This window comes from Elaeis guineensis, chromosome 4 (genome assembly GCF_000442705.2).
Source record: "Elaeis guineensis isolate ETL-2024a chromosome 4, EG11, whole genome shotgun sequence".
Classification (NCBI taxonomy): Eukaryota; Viridiplantae; Streptophyta; class Magnoliopsida; order Arecales; family Arecaceae; genus Elaeis; species Elaeis guineensis.
In genome coordinates this window covers 42,856,726-42,870,705 of record NC_025996.2, presented here as the reverse complement: position 1 = coordinate 42,870,705, position 13,980 = coordinate 42,856,726, and positions in this window count along the sequence as shown.

Below are 13,980 nucleotides of genomic sequence, written 5' to 3'. Positions count from 1 at the left end.
CAGTTGGGCGAGTCGGCGGTCGATCTCCTCGAACCGTCGCTCGTAGTCGTCCGCTCGTCGATGCTGGGAGACCCCGGGAGTGGAGCCTCCGGAAGACTCTGAAGGAGAGGCCGACGGTGTGCGCGGCCGCTTCTCCTTCCTCGCCCGTTCCAACGGGGAAGGAGAGGGCCGCTGAGACCGTCGGTCGTCGCGCCGTGGTCGCCCCTCCTCCTCTCCGTGGGAGCGCTGTTGAGAGCGCTCGCTTGGAGGCGACAGGGGTCGGCGCGGCCGTCGGCGGCTGCTCCTGGAAGGCATAGGTCGGGCCGCCGGTTGTTGCTGGAGGCTTTTGACTGCGTCGGTCAGTACGGTCATCTGCCGTACGATGGCCGCAATCTGGGCCTCCGTGGTCACTGCAGGGCGCGGAGAGCTAGGCTCCGCCCCGGTGGGGGCGGGGAGGCTTCTTCCCGGCGGGAAGAACGCCTTGCCGACCCAGTGACTCTCGATCGTTGAGCTCTTGTCTTTGTCATGCCTCCCCCTACCTGGCGCGCCAATCTGTTGCGGCCAATCGCCTCGTCGCCCGATCGCCGGGAAGCGTGCACCTGCAAAAGGAAGTCCGCACTGACCGGAGGGGCTCCGGCGGGGACCCTCCGACGGTCAAGTCAGAGAGGTGACTGGGCAACAGTAAATGCAGACAGAGAGCTCTGAGAGGGAGAGAAGAGAAAGAGGAGCGAGCCTGCGTATGTGGGAGAGAAGGGCGGATCGACCCTTTGCACTGTTGCCTTCCCCGGTATATATAGTGGAGCACGGTATGGCGCCGTCATTAATGGCGGACAAGTGAGGAACTGTCAACTCACTGTAGACTGTCAGAGCCGCCGTGGAAATGTCATGTCGCCGTGTGGCCGTCTAGTCACCAGGGTTGACCTCGCTCTCCGGGACAATGCCCCTGGGGAACTGTGCCGCATGGTCCGTGTCAGAGCTGATAAGGTCTGGCGGCTGTTACGGCGATGGGAGGAGACGGCCGACCCTTGGTCGGTGGCCAGCAGAGTGGCGTCGGGTTCCTCCGTCAGTCGGCCGAGTTTCAGTGAGTCGGCCTCTGGGTCTGGGTCGGGGAAGGATACGCCCGACATACCTCCAGTCCGGCGATTGGGGCCATTGAAAAAGCCGTCGGTACGGTGCCGTTAGTCGGTCACCCCCGGCTTTCAGTCAGAGACGGTCGGTCGGGCCGCCAGCCGGTCGGGCCCTCCGATAGTCGGTCGGTCGGTTTCCCCCAACAAGTACTATAGCAAAACAGTACGGTAATACCATGGCACGAGGGATAAAACAGTCTTAGCCATGTTATGAGTGGATTATATTGTAACCACCGGTAAAGCCATTTTGTTTTAATTATGCTTAGTTTACCTCTGTTCCGATAGCTTTATGTTTGTTTATATAAGCTTGTTTTTTCCCCTTTTAATCCTAGTTAGTAGTTTGTATATATTTGTCTTGCTTTATTAAATCATCTACATAGTTCAACTTGTGGTTCAACTCCTCGGTTCAAACCGTTGGATATATGGTATAAGCATGCAATATCATGTACTAAATAGCTTGCTTCGAAAGGTTTTAGAGCCAAGTGTTGCTTTTTGAGGGGGAAGTAATGGTATATAGTCTGGTTAAGATCTATAGGAGCTCGTGGATGCTCGTTGTGTCCATTTAAGCCGAGAGAGCGTGTTAAAGACTTTTGCAGATTGGTATGTATGTATGTATTTATAAGAAATTGTAGATTGCAAAACTTAAGGACAATCATTTAGTCAAATGAGATTGAAAGTTTCTGGATGAAAGTTTAATTTGGCTCTTCTTAATTTTATTCATTTTTTTAGTACTTTAATATTTATATTTTAGTTATAAACAAATAATTAGATGCCTGACTCGAACTATAAATTTGATCTGACCCTATCTCTGTACTAACCCGAAAATTTTGAGTCTGATCACAAATCACACTTGACCTTAATATTGCTCAATTAACCATCGACTCCACAATCTTTTTTATAGAGCCGACCTGATCCAGTAGTAATAGGTTGGTTATAGGTCTAAAATCATGATCCAAGCATAAAACTGAATTGGATCTGTTGTGGTGTAGAAGAAAAGACATCATAAAAGGTGTTTAGGTGGAAGGAGCCCCACAATCTATGGAGGGTGATGTCCTCCTTCTAGCACTAATATTGCAGTCAAGGGCTCATGGATCGGCATGTGAGGTATTGTCCATTTTGATCTATGCCCATAGTTCGGGAGCTATATGGGCCATTTTTGGACCTCACGGTTTTGCTCTTTAAATAGTGCCTCATGTGGAAAGGATGGTCTCTTCCTATATAAGTTAGATTTCTCCTTGAATCCAACCAATGTGGGACTAATAATGTCCTTCTTTCTACACCACAACATAGTCTCCCAGTCAAAGGAGAATCTGTGTACTTTACAGACTGTATCTATGTACTCCCATAGAATAATGTTTAGGCAGAAAGAGCCCCACAGTCCATGGAGGGTGATGCACCTTTCCTCTAGCATCAATTATTAATCCCATATTGATTGGAGTCAAGGAGAAATCTAGCTTATATAGGAAGGGACCATCTTTTCTACGTAAGGCGCCTTTTAACGAATAAAACCGTAAGACCCAAAATGGCCCATACAAGTCCCGACTATACGCTGTAGGCCAAATCGGACAACACCTCACGTCCTGAGCCATGAGCCCTTGACTGCAACAATAGTGCTAGAGGAAGGGCCCTCCAATAAGACAGAGTCTCCCCTGATTAGGGGGGCTACTGTTGTGGGGGGTTTGGTCCCACATCAGTTGTGAGTCAGGTGTATTCTACTTTATATCCCTCAAAAGGTACCTCACGTGGGAAGAAGAAGTCCCAGATCTCGCAGTTGATCTCTCTAGTATCGAAAAGTATATTTGTTATTGAAAAATATTAAAAGGAGTCCAAACTTTGTGGGGTGCTGAAAGAAGTCAGTTTCCATGATAATAAAGCTAGTTAAAAAGAACCACCGAAGGAGCGGCCTAGTAGAACAGGCCTTTGCTTCCATACAAGTGATTCAAATTGGAGTCTCGATGAATGTCGGGGCTTCAATTAAATGGCAGATCACGAATGATCGTAAGGAAGTTGATCCTGACGATCTGATATGAGTATTGGAAGTGGTATTTGATCCACTAGATCTCGATGGTGCTAGAGTGACGTACTCACTCGTTGGGTTCACCCATATGATGGGGAGGAAATGCTCTTCTTCAAATTTGCTTCCCATATGGCCACGTTGGGATGTCCCCTCCAACTCCTTTTCTTTATCAAAAAAAAAAAAGCTGAAAAAAGTACGTATGTAAATTAATCTAAACTTAGAATTTTTAAGATAATTCATAATATTTTAGATTGCCTCGTTGGGCGCTACTAGCGTAACAACCAGCATTTATCTAGCCATTGGGAGGCTGCATTGGGTTGAAGTTAGAGTTCCAGTCATGCACACATGTGCCTTCATAGGTTCTTTTCGTCTTCTTCTTTCTTTCCAAGAGATGAGCCCCCCCTTCTTTCGTACATGTAAGTTGATAATCAAAACAAAGCAAACATTAGAAATTAGGTAATTTTAAATACCATGATTTGCAGGTTACTATAATTTTCCATATGTAACAAAATAAAGAAGAAGAAAATTCGAACATTATATTCTCAATTCGCTAATTTCTTGCAAGCTTTCCCTAGACCACATTTTCTTCATTTAATCATGTTATGAAGCAATAACCTCTATTGGTGCAGAATTCCGCCGACGCTGGAGAAGCTGAAGTCGAGAGGATCGCGGCCGCCATCGGGACCTGCAAAGAAAGTCTAAATCGGAGTTGGAGGTGCTCCGACAAGATCCTCCGACGCTCAAGTCAGTACTCTGCTTCAACAGAAATGGAGCACTCGAATGGGATTTTAGCAGAGTTTCGAGATAGAGTTCAGAGCTTAGAGGAAAACGTATCTGGGGAGTCTCTTTTATAGACGGGGAGCGTAACTGCTTGACAGCGACGTCCGTAATTGCCTGGTAGTGGGCCGTTCAGGGCCACGTAGAGTTTGTTACGGAGAGTGGAGTGGTGTCCGTTGTCGCGATTTGCCAGGAAGTGGTGGGACCACGTGGAATCTGTTACAGAGAGTGGAGTGGTGTCCGTTGTCGCGACTTGTCAGAGAATGGTGGGGCCACGTGGAGTTTGTTACGGAGGGCGGAGTGGGGTAGTGTCCGTTGTCGTGACTTGCGAGAGTTCGGGCCTGACGGCTGAAGCTCGACTGGGATGTCTGATGGAGCAGAATGACTCTCTATCTCAGTAATCTAAGAGAAGCTCGAATATTTTCGAGGTTGCTGATGAGTCCACTGTTGTCGGATGCCTTGGGCGCTGATGCTGCAGGCGGAAGTCATCTGCTGTAGAAGCTCAAACGGGGACATTCTGTTGGAGAAGTCCGGCAGGAGTCCGATTGCTAGAGGAGTCCGATTGCTAGAGAAGTCCGTCTGAAATTTATTTGATGTAGAAGTCCGTCTGAAGACTGTCCGCTGGAGAGGTCCAATTTTATGGAGAATCCAACAGAAGGTCGACCGATAGTGGAGTTCAGAAGGCGTTGTGAAAGTTCATTCGTTGGAGGAGTCTTGAGGACACTGTGAAAGGTTGACCGCTGGAGGAGTCTGAAATTCAATTCTATTGTAGAAGTTCGGACGGAGTCCGGTTCTTGTAAGAGTCCGAAAAGAGGCCACTTACTGTAGAAGCTCGGACGAAGACTGGTTACCGTGGAAGCTCAGATGAAGACTTCTTATTGTAGAAGCTCAGATGAAGTCCGCTTGCAATAAAAGTTCGAAGTAGAGATCCGGCTGATGGAGTCCATCCGTTGTAGAAGTTCGTCTGGGATCCATTCGCTGTAGAAGTTCGGACGGAGTCCGGCTCTTGTAGGAGTTCGGATGAAATTCGAAAGGCGATCGACCATCGTAGAAACTTGGATGGAGTCTGGTTACTGTAGAAGTCCTACTGTTGGAGAAGTTCGGACATTGACAAAGTCCGAAAGAAGTTCGGAGTAAAGTCGATCGTGGCAGGAAGAAGTCTGGAAGAGATTCAGAGGATAGTCGATTATTGTAGAAAGTCGGCTGATAATGAAGCCCATAGAGCATTTGGAGCAGTCCGGTAGACGACTGAAGGAGTTCATTATCGGAGAAGTCCGGATGGCACGATAGGAGTTTGTCCGTTGGAGGAATCTGGAGGGCACTATGGAAGGTCGACTGCTGGAGGAGTCCCGATGGTATTGTGGAAGCTCAGACGACCGAGGGAGTTCAGAAAAATGCCGTACAAGGTCGGAAGCCGGAAGAGCTCTGGGGGTGTCAGCCTCTTACGAACTTCGGTTGGGATTATTTTATATCCAACACCAGTCCCCCTACTTCCGAGTTCGGGTATCGAATGAAGTACAGAGAAATTTTTGCAGTCGAAGTTGTCTCCCTCGATTTTCGTACTCGATTGTGTCCAGATATTTTGGCGTTTGGCGCGCTGGTGCTGGAGTCTTTTCAAATCGAGGCGACCCGAAAAGATTTTTTCAAAATTTTCACTGGAGCGTTGCTCTAGGTACGGTGCAATAATGATTCTGTCAGTTATCAGCCGCCTTTAGCCGCCTGCCATGATGAGTGGGCCACGCGGTGGTTATAGATTGGCCAGAGGAGATCTGCAGTCATTATTGCATTGGACCCCATTGTCTATTTAAACCTGCCCCCTCCTTCAGGGATTTCACTTTGCGTGAAAATTCTGTTGGAGCCCTTCTTCTTTTCCGAGAACTTCATCTTCCTCCAGCGTGTCCCTCTCAGTTTTAGGCGCTCTTCGGATCGATCCCCATCACCCTTGCTACCTTCCTGCATCTTTCGGACCAGCTTAGGTTAGTTCTGGAACCCCTCTCTTTCTTGTTCTTCTTTCGTTTTTTATCCTTCGTGTTACGCCCGTTCGGTTTCTCCGCGAGCGCTTTGTTTCTTATTTTTTCCAATTTTTTAAAAATTTTTTAGGGTTTTCTCTTGATTCAAAATGTCTTCCAACACTTCCTCCTCTAGCAGTTCTAGGAGTTTGTCCATTCCAGCTCCCCAAAATCTTAGTTCCATAGATGAACCTCGTTCGATCTTTGTACCAGACACCATTCCTAGCACTCCAACTTTGGATGAACTCTCGCTGATCAGGATTCAGTACGGAGTTCCTCCGGAGTACGAGTTTGAGCTTTTCGGGCCAACTGACCGGGCTAGCGCCCCTCCTCCTGGCCACTTCTACTTATATCAGGAAGCTTTCCGCACCGAATTTCGACTTCCACTTCCCTCTTTTGTCGTTGCTCTTTTCTAAGCTGTGCCGGTCTTCCTTCATTGCAGATATGGATGCAGACGCAGCTCGGATGCTGGCCAAGGGTCTCAAGGCCCACAAAAGGAAAGGCGCTGCATCCTGGGGGGCGGCGAAGAGGGCAAGGGTAGAAGAGACGAGCTCGGCCGCGTCTTCTCAGGCGGCCATTGCCGTCGACGCCCCCTTCCGACGTCGAGCCCGCAGTCCCTCGAGCTTCTCCAAGAAGCCCCCGACCGAGGTCTCCGCTCCAGAGTCTCGTCCCGCGGAGGTGTCGGGAGCCGAAAGGAGGAGGAGGAAGAAGAGTTGGCCCGCAAGAGCCATAGCAGCAGGGCTGCCATCGAGGGGGCCAACGGCTCCAAAGAGGATCCGGGGGAGAATTCCTTCAATAATAGGGATTTAATAAAAAGATTGGTCGACGGGTGCATCCTGACTTCTCGACGGGCTTGGGTGGCACCTCCTTGGGCTTGTGGCGTGGAAAGACACGGCCGTGCTTCGCCTTGATCGTCTAGAGCCCGTGCCTGTGGTACATCTTCGACCGCGAGTACTTCTCGATCCCGTGGATGAGCTCGGGATTCCTGTTCGAAGCTCTCAGTTTCCTTGGTGCCATGGAGAGCGAAGGAAGAGTGGAGGGGAAGAAACCCTAGAAATGGAGGAGGGACGGAGGCCGGAGAAGCCAAATCCTCCATTATTCACTAGATCAAAGTTTTTGAGAAAATTTGGCCCTCACAAGCTTTGATCGCTAGGCCAAGTCAAATGACGAATAAAAGGATTTAATCTGTAGGCAAGTTATTAACTAGCCATGGTGACCACTGCGAACACCATCCATCGTGATTGGTCAGCAATTTGTTGCCAAACATGATGGATTGGTTGGCCATGAATTTACCAAATCAGTGGATGCGAGGCCGATGAACTTTTTGCTCGCAATTACAACCGGAAACGTTTTCTGTTAGAGGGAACGTTTTGCTCAACATTTTTCCAAAAGTTTCCCTCCACGTGCTTGCCTTTTGACAATGCATGTTGAAATCCTTTGCTCGTATATCGGAAAAAGAGGGATCTTTGAAGCCACTTTGGGATATTGAGGTGGTTGAAAAAAAATCTTTAACACACAAGTAGTTCAGCATGAATGTAGAATAAGCACCTTGCTAATATTTTAATTAATATTTATAATTTTTTAATTATTATTTTTAATTTTTAAATATTGAGTTCATAATTAAAAATTTTAATGGGTCTGAACGGTCAGATTCAGATGACTATAAAAGGATCACGTTGAACCTAATCAAATATCTATGAAAAAATAAAATCAATATTTTATTTTCTAAAATTCTTTCTCAGCTTAATTTTTAATTTTTTAATTTCTATTTTTTTTACTATTTCTATTTATTTTGCTTGGTGCTGAAAGGATATTTATTAACCTCTTTCGTGTTAGCAGGCGAAGAATTTATTTTTTCAGATTTTTTTGTACGAGGAACAGGTGGGAATACACCTTAGCACCATGCTGCACATCCTTTCAAATTTGTCAATTATACTTTTTATTTATTTTTGTGATTTTCTAAAAGTCATCTATCTGCAATAAGAGAAAACAATAAAATTTGTTAGTTTTCTTATATTACATTCGGAGTTTTTTAAGCTTTATTCTAACATTTCCCTCATCAAATATATGAGCTTTCCGAGATATATATAACTTGGATGCACAGAACTTGAATATCCAAAGCTCTTCTTATTCAGGTATGATTACTGAGAAACTGTAGCCCAGATGCAAGTTCCGTGTTAAATAAGGAATAACGTGAAAGGACACCCACTTCTACAATTGTTTGATTGTGCTGCTTGCCATTATCTACAAGAGAGAACAAAAGCAAAGTAGGATATTATGTGCTGGTATTGAAGCATATTTCACATGAACTAGCTCCCGTAATCTTTGGACAGAAATTCCAATGACAAGTTTCAGGGCATTACATATCACAAGTAGCTTTTGCTTTTTTCTCACCATTTTACGTACAAACACACACACACACACTCACAAGAAGGAAGCTTCCGGTTCATCAAACGCCATCTGAATTGTGGGATCTAAAAACATGATTAATGATAAAATATTTGGAGAAGAAGAGAAAAAATTAGAGAGAAAAGAAAGAGAGAAGGAGCTTTATTATCTCTATTTTGATTTTATTTAATATATTTCACAGGTTATTTATACTGGTATACAGATTTCGAAAATGAAAAATAATAACCACCGATACAGAATGAAGCTAACAAAGAAAAATGATATAGAATAATTTTAATAAAAAAATACTATGGGATCGCATTAATAAAAAAATATTATGAATTGTTATATGATCTCTAAAATCATGTGATCATCTAAAATCATGTGATCACCTAAAATCATTCTAACACTCTCCTTAAACTCAATATGATATTGTAGATGCCAACTTAAGTTTGAAAATTAGATCACGTATACTCAAAAGCTAGTATGATAAATTAACATATCTGCTGATCTGACTGATGGAGATGATGTGACTGTGAGAAAATACAGAAGGTGACGGTCATAGTAAGACCGATGCTCAAAGAGAAAGAAACTGAAGGTTGATGATTCTTTCTAACAAAAACACTACAAGAGAGAAGGTCAGCACTCAAAAAGAAGGCAGTCGAAGGTTGATGATCTTTCTAGACAAAAATATCATAAGAAAGAAGGTTGATACTAAAAAAAAAAGCAGTTGGATGCTGATTGTCTTCATTGACGAAAATACTATAGAAAAGAAGTCGATGCTCAAAAAGAAGGAAGTCGAAGGATGATGATTCTCGTATATAAAAATTCTACGAAAGAGAAGGTCGATACTCAAAGAGAAGATAGTCGAAGGCCGATGATCCTCATAGATAAAAATACCGTAGAAGAGAAGGCTTGCACTCAAAGAAAAGACAACCAAGGCCGATGATCCTCATAGATAAAAATACCGTAGAAGAGAAGGCTTGCACTCAAAGATGAAAAGAGAAATTCGCCATGCAATGATGAAAAGAGAACCAAAGATCTGAAGCTAAGAAAAAAAGCGATCGACGGGAGTTGCAGATTCATCAGAAAAATAAAGAATCTTTGGATAATAATTTATCAAAAATAGATAATCTGCAGAACTACTGAAAATAAAGGATCTACAGGAAAATAGAGATCGATGGCTCCAATACTATGATAAAATATTTGTGTGTTGGGTGGATGTCTGGCCAGGACATCTCCTCCCAAGACCTTTTTCAGTACCACGCGATGCAGCAGGAAGAAAAAAGAAACAAAACAAAACAATCAAAATACGTGGATCAGCAATAAAAAGGCTCGCCTCTACGGGACATGCAAACTTCACTATGAAAAAGAAATTTTACAAGAGGAGATCTCATCCTCAACCCTCGTACACCCAATTTCTATCTCACTAAAAGTTTTCCTCACAAAAGCTCTCTTTCTTGGAAGACCCCCTGAACCCCTGAAGTGCCTGACGTCCGCTATCCAAAGCCTCTCCAGAGCCCTGCTCTTGCTTCTCTTCTCAGCGTCACAACCCTCTCTCTCTTCTTCGGGTTACGTACGGCGCATCCACTGGAGAAAACCAAAACCACCACCTCTCTGTTTACTGTTCCCAGCCTTTTATAGGGCTTAAACCTAATTAGAGAGGGATTAGAAATCCTAGACAAAGCCAAATAACCCCCTGGACTGTCGGATCAATATCGGGAGCCACCCACGCCGTCGGATTGCGCTCCAGTCCATGAAATAGTATCGTGGACCGCAAGAAATGCATGAAAAATACCCACACTGTCCACAGGCCCAGCTGTGGACCGCTCGGTCTATGGTGGACCAGGGTACAGGCCCAAGCAAGACGCCTGGGCTTGGGTCGGCCCGCGTGCGGGCCCGCGCACGGGCTGAGCCGCGCGCCCGCCTGGGCCGCACGTCCCGCACATTGGCCCCGCCTGGGCCGCACACCGCCGCCTGTGGCTGCGCCGCCGTCGCTCCGCCGGCCCGCCGCCGGCCGCCGCCGGTCCTCCGCCGCCTCGGCTCTCGTGCCGACTTCAAAAGCTTGTATCTCCCCCATCCGAGCTTCGTTTGAAGTGATCTTGATCTCGTTAGACTCCATTTTTCACCGCGAACCTCGCTGTGGGCTTAATGTGGATTGAATCTCAAGATATCAAATCCTAACAATCTCCACCTCGACTCGATATTCGGCCTCCTCCAAACTTCGAGAGCTTCTGGATCTCCTCGCCCCCATGCCCTGGGGTAATTATCTGCTGATCATGGATAGGCAAACATAAGAGTCGAGCCAGGCTGCTTGATCCCATCTCCGTCGTATGCTGTGCTCCTCCAGACCTGAGAACTGCTTGGGGCATCGTCCTGCGGAAATAAGAATCTCACCTTGCGACGTCGCCTCTCGTCCTCCCGAGTCACCTGTTTCGTGCCTGATCCGCCTCCACCTGGAGCTCCACCTCGCTCTGGGCTCCACCTGGCTCCCGAAGCTCCACCTCGCACTGGGCTTCCTGCCAGGTAATAATGTCCTATGCTCCCCTTCTTTCCCTCCAGTACAATCCTATCGCCGCATAGCACCATCAGGATTCCTCCACCAGCTACCGTCCTGTAGCCTCTCGAATTCAGTCTGCTAAGTGAGATAAGATTCTGCCTGAAATTGGATATGTATCGAATCTCCCCCAATATCCTCACTGCACCATCATGCGTCCTCCAGCTGACTGTCCTAATGCCTCTGATCGCACAGTTCAATCCATCCGACAGATATATAGTGCCCTCACTATTCTTCAGGGAGTCAAACTGCTCCTCTCTGCAACATACATGATAGGGGCATGTAGAATCTAATATCCACTGCTGGGAAGAAGTAGATATCTCGTCAGATATCTCCAGAATATCTTTATCTGAATTGCTGCCAGCCGTCGCTACAGCAGCCATCATCCGATTTTTGAGTTGAAGACAATCTTTGGCTAGATGCCCCAACTCCTCACACTGGTAACACTTGATTTTGCTCAAGTCCCTCCTGAACTTAGACCGCCCTCGTTGCGATCTCCTGTCATTCTGTCTACCGCCTCCTGCTCCTTCAGAAGCCATCAAAGCTGAGCTACCGCCATCTGAGCTCGAAGCTGGGTTCTCCCTCCTGAAAACTTCATTCTGGAGTATCGCCGCGGTGACCTCGTCCATCTTGATGGTGCTCTTCCCCACTAGAAGAGCAGTCACCAAAGACTCGTACGAAGGAGAAAGCGACGCCAGCAAAACCAATACCTTGATCTTCTCCTCAATATTCTCACCAATGCTGAGGAGGTCGGTGAGGATCTTCTGGAAGTGGCTGAGATGCTCCTGCACGCTCTGTCCCTCAGCCATCCGCAGTTGGTAGAATTGCCTCCAAAAGAAAAGAGTGTTGGTGAGAGACTTTACCATATACAACTCTTCGAGCTTCAACCACAGTACCGTCGGAGAAGTCTCGCTCAGTACATGGATCACCACCTCATCCGTCAGGTACATGCGGATGGTGCTCACCGCCTGCATCTGTAGTCATTTCCAATCCCGCACCTCCATGGTGGTCGGCTTCTCATCACACACGAGAGCATCGATCAACTCCTGTTGGATGAGCACATCTTTCACCCTTGCCTGCCACAAGGAGAAATTACTCTTACCATCGAACTTGTTGATCTCCATCTTGATTGTTCCTGTCTTCTCCATCTTTAGTCTTGCTCACCACCGCTGCAAACTGCATCCTTATACCACCTTGCTCTGATATCACTTGTTGGGTGGATGTCTGGCCAGGACACCACCTCCCAAGATCTTTTTCAATATCACGCGATGCAGCAGGAAGAAAGAAGAAACAAAACAAAACAATCAAAATACGTGGATCAGCAATAAAAGGGCTCGCCTCCACGGGACATGCAAACTTCACTATAAAAAAGAAATTTTACAAGAGGAGATCTCATCCTCAACCCTTGTACACCCAATTTCTCTCTCACTAGAAGTTTTCCTCACAAAAGCTCTCTCTCTTGGAAGACCCCCTGAACCCCTGAAGTGCCTGACGTCCGCTGTCCAAAAGCTTCTCCAGAGCCCTTGTTGCTCCTAGATTGATTTTGATGACTACAAAAACAGTTTGAAGGGATACAAATATTTTTTATGTGAAAAAGACCTTATGCTCTACAGGGGCAAAATCGTAATTTCATCAAAACTCTGATTTGATAGCATCATCATGTAGAACAAATGATATGTAATCTATTGGTGAAAGTTTCATGATTTTTGGACTTATATTTTTGAAGTTATAAAGGTTTGAAGTTCATGAGTCGACTCATGAGTCAACTCATGAAACTATGAGCTGATTGGCACGCAAAGATTAGCCATGGCACGCTGGTTTTCTGGCTTGGCACGACCTGTGAGTCGACTCATGAGTCGACCCACAAGGCATGAGTCGACTCATGAGTCGACCTCTGCTGTTTTGGGCCAAGAAAATCCAGAAACCCAATCTCTGGACTTTGCAACAGAGGTCGACTCATGAGTCGACCCCTGAGGCATGAGTCGACTCATGAGTCGACTCATATGACGGGATTTGCCTGTAACGGCTAGTTTTTGGCCAGATTTGGTTGCTTTTAATGCTCACTTTTTGTGCTCTAACGGCTCTTTTTCTGCCTAGTTTGTTTTCCCTTGTCTCTTAAGGCTATAAAGGGTTCAAAAGATGGAAAACAAAAAGAAGAGATCCAAATATCCAAGAGGCATTCAAGTGATTTGAAAAGAGAAAATCAAGAGCATTCAAGAGGGCATTTCAAGTGCATTCAAGAGAGAGTTTCTCAAGCCAACTTCTCAACCTCATTTAAGAGCTCATTCACAGCCTTCAAGAAGCCTTCAATCAAGCTCACCAACTCCTCAAGCATTTGCTTCATCTCTCATCCACTTTGAGAAAATCCAAGAAGGGCTTCTTCAGTTGAGTAAAGCGTATTTATTGTTATATTCGCTCACTTAAGGAACTATTCTTGTACTTAATTTGTGCTCTAAACTGAGTTTATCTTGTGAGCAATTGTTTTTGTTTGGAGGGTTTCCAAAACAAGGAAAGGTTGATCCGAACCTGAAATCGGAGTGTGTGGGTCGGCTTGTACCCGGGAAACAAGTGGACTAGCTTGGGATAGCTAGTGTCGGAGTTTTCGACGGTTGTATTCGGGTTGAATACAAAGTTTAGTGGATTGGAATTCCCAAGTAGGAGCTTGGGGAGTGGACGTAGGTGCAAGGTTGGCACCGAACCACTATAAATAATTGTGTTTGTGGCATGCTTTATTGTTTCTCTCTAATTCTCCATTATATCCTTGCATTCTTGTTTTAAGTAATTAATCTCAAACCAAAGTATCTCTCTTCATTCATCAAGCTTTTGATATATAATTTTTACAAGTAATTAGTTAAGCCTAAAATTTTTAAAACCCAATTCACCCCCCCCTCTTGGGTTGCATAGCTGGGCAACAGCCCTGCTCTTGCCTCTCTTCTCAGCGTCACAACCCTCCTCTCTTCTTCGAGTTACGTACGGTGCATCCACTGGAGAAAACCAAAACCACTACCTCTTTGTTTACTGTTCCCGGTCTTTTATAGGGCTTAAACCCAATTAGAGAGGGATTAGGAGTCCTAAATAAAGCTAAATAACCCCCTGGACCGTCGATCAAGATCGGAGCCATCCACA